This window comes from Rhinopithecus roxellana, chromosome 21, assembly GCF_007565055.1.
Source record: "Rhinopithecus roxellana isolate Shanxi Qingling chromosome 21, ASM756505v1, whole genome shotgun sequence".
NCBI lineage: Eukaryota > Metazoa > Chordata > Mammalia > Primates > Cercopithecidae > Rhinopithecus > Rhinopithecus roxellana.
In genome coordinates, this window is record NC_044569.1 from 70,741,891 (window position 1) to 70,745,302 (window position 3,412).

General features: G+C 39.3%; 1 non-coding gene across 1 annotated transcript; it reads left to right on the top strand.

Moving 5' to 3' along the window:
* Nucleotides 1-3,029: 3,029 nt before the first annotated feature.
* LOC115895605 lies at nucleotides 3,030-3,136 on the top strand. The gene has a single exon (XR_004055785.1). It is a non-coding gene; the product is annotated as a U6 spliceosomal RNA (small nuclear RNA).
* The last annotated feature ends 276 nt before the right edge of the window (nucleotides 3,137-3,412 follow it).

Here is a 3,412-nt window from a genome sequence, read left to right on the forward strand (position 1 = left end):
GTTTCTATTTTTATCTTAAGGTCAAAAGTAGTTAACTTAAGATATTTAGTATGGAACATACCAAACTGAATTGACGATTTAAAATCAGCTTTGCTGCTCTATGGAGGAACGTCACAAGAGTATGAGCAGAAGAATGGAGCCCATTGAGGAAGTTGCTCTAAGAGTCCTAGCGAGAGCTGTGGTGACCAAATGAAAATAGAAGGATGGAAATTTATTGTTTTCTATGGACAAAGCCTGCTGATAGGTTAGTGAGGGAAGGCATAAAAGAAAGGGAGGAATGAGACCTTGGTTCCATATTTCTGGCTTTAGCAAATGGCTGCTGGTGGTGATTTTCACTCTTGCGAAAAAGACTAGTAGGCTAGGCAGTTGGTGGGGTGTCCAGTCCTGGGAAGAGAATCAAAAGTTCCAGTTTGAACATATCACATCCAGAAAGCATATGAGAAATATACAGGGAGATGTCAAAAAAAATTAAGCAACTCTAGACTGGAAATCATAGGAAAAATTGAGCTACATCTAGTCATTTAGAAGTCAGCAGCATGTAGATAGTACTAAAACATCATAGGAATGAAGAAGACTTCTTTGGCTCTCCTTTGTTTAGAACAACATTTCTTGAGTGTCTTCTTGCCATAAAGTCCCCAGAGGATTGGTATTATATAATAGCTGATGTGTGAAACACATGGTAACTGCTTTTGAAAGTGCTTTGTTATAGAGACAGCTGCTGACCTGAGCACTAACAGGTGCTGCCTAGACTCTGCACCTTAGTGTTTTTGTCCCCATCACCAAGCCTTAACAAGTGCCCCTACCACAGATGTGGAGAGCTCTCAGAACCCCACCATCCACTGACCTAAGCTAACTGGGAACCTCCAGGGGCTACTCTACATCCTGAGCCAGAGTCCATCACTCCAAGCACATCTCCACTGGAGCCCATTCTTAACACCTGGTGTGGGCTTGGCTTGTGTCTACTTTTCTGAAATATGTGCCCATAAGGATATTTGTTGGTATAAAAAATAGTTCCAGGGTTAAATATTTATTGGCATGATACATTAAATTATTTCAAATACATTTTAAAAGCATAGTACCTTAGTGTATCTTCTCAAATCCTACTTTGAATATAGAGATGCCATCTGACAGGTGGCAAAAAGAACCTCAGTGGAAATTCTTGGTGCCAGCTATGTGAAGAGCTCTGCCCAACCTGTGTGACTAGAAAGAAGAAGTGCCCCAGTCCTCTGAAGGTGAAGACCCAGAAGGTGACTCCTTAGACACTTACAAAGATTTTCTGGCATGTCACAAGTATGAAAGCTTGTGTGTGGGAACTAGTGTAAGCATATGATTCCTCATAATACAGACACCGTGACAGCATATAGCACTTTCCTCTTGGGGGCAAAAAGAGCTCTTTTGGTTTATAGAAACGAGATTTCACAGATATTGAGCCTCCCTTTTTAAAAATATTAAAGTATTATGTCAACCTTTAAAAAAAAAAATTTCCTGAATTTTTGTATAAAATGACAACCTATAGAAAAATGGTAAAATCTGAAGGGGATACTATGGTAAGTTTGAGTGAATTTGGGCTGCATGGGGCTTAGGAAAACTAAATTCACTCTTGTAGTTAGAGTCAAGTTCCCTGGAAAACAGATTTTGAGGCAAAGATTTGTATGTGGGAGATTTACTGGGGCATGCTCTCAGGATTAATACCTGTTAGGAAGTTAGAAATGTAGAATGAGGCAGAGGTGAACTGGGATGTGGTGTGACAGAGGCCTTGGCAACTGGGATGGCTGTTCAAAGTTTTTCTTAATTGTGGCATGAGGGCCAAGCCTTTGTAACTCCCACATCAACTCGTCATTGCCTATAAAGTGCTCTCCGGGAAGTGGATATAAGCTTGGCCAAGGCAGCTCCCTTTGGAAGAAGACAGTTTTTAAGGACAGACTCAGCTGTGAGCCATCAGCAGGCAACATGTCAGATAGGAAGGGACTAGCGGCCTCAGCAGTAGGGCAGTGGGCGGGAGGGCGGGCGGGTGGGGGTCTCCAAGAAGAGAAAGAGCACAGCCACTAAAATTTAAAACAGTAAATACAAAGTATCAAGAAAGATTAAATATGTAATTTGTGTAAAACTTGCATATAAAATGTTTTTACCTTTTTACTGAAAAGTTTGAGCTTCTGTGAATGTAACTTTTTATATGAGGTTGTAATTGTTCCATGTAATTGCTTTTCAATGATGATGTCTTCAAATTATTTATAGTCACCTTTGATGAGGAACTTCATTCAATTGGAGATAAAAATGTCAAATCATTTTTTACAACTATAGAAACAATTTTAAGATTTGAAATTATATTTAAACATTGTGAACTATTTTTCTCATTGGCAAATTGTAGTGTTGATATTTTTAATAAAAATATGAATGAATTTTAAATACAATTGAACTTGTACCATAAAAAGAATTTCAAAAGAATGGTGAAGCTCCAATCTGCAGAATTAGTAGTCACCTGGCACCTGGTTTGGTCACCTCTGAAAGAGCAGGAGTGAAATCTGTAGCTGCTGCTGAAGCAGGGCTCCATGAGATAGAAGACATCTTTAGTGGTGCTCAATGCACTATGAATCACAAAAACCAGTGCCTGAGAGATGGCTAGACACACATTCTGAGCTCTACTCCATTGAAATCACCTTCCTAGGAGCCAAAAAAAAAAAAGAGTTATTCATTGCAAGAAATGACCAAGCAAAAGGCCATGCCGAGCCATACACTGCATAGCACTTATAGGCAAAGGGAATTAATGGCATGGTTTAAAAGTAACTGAAAACTGGAAGCAGTGGCTTTTATTGTCCCTGTGTTAAATACTGGGATAAGGCACTAAGAAAACTTGGCAAAAAATAAATTAATTATTATTTGTAGTGGTTATGTTACATAAAGTCACTGTAAACACTGAGTAGGTGAATATTGAACACATCGCTCCTAGAAGAAAGACAGGGTTAGGTTCCTGCAAGCCTGTACACAAACACACACACACACACATTGCTGATTCGTTAACAGTGAGTTCAGTACTCGCTTCGGCAGCCCATATACTAAAATTGAAACGATACAGAGAAGATTAGCATAGCCCCTGCGCAAGGATGACACACAAATTCATGAAGCATTCCATATTTTTATGCAAATCAAAATCACAGTGAGATACCATCTCACACCGGTTAGAATGGCAATCATTAAAAATTCAGGAAACAACAGGTGCTGGAGAGGATGTGGAGAAATAGGAACACTTTTACACTGTTGGTATGACTGTAAACTAGTTCAACCATTGTGGAAAAAAGTATGGCAATTCCTCAAGGATCTAGAACTAGAAATATCATATGACCCAGCCATCCCATTACTGGGTATATACCCAAAGGATTATAAATCATGCTGCTATAAAGACACATGCACACCT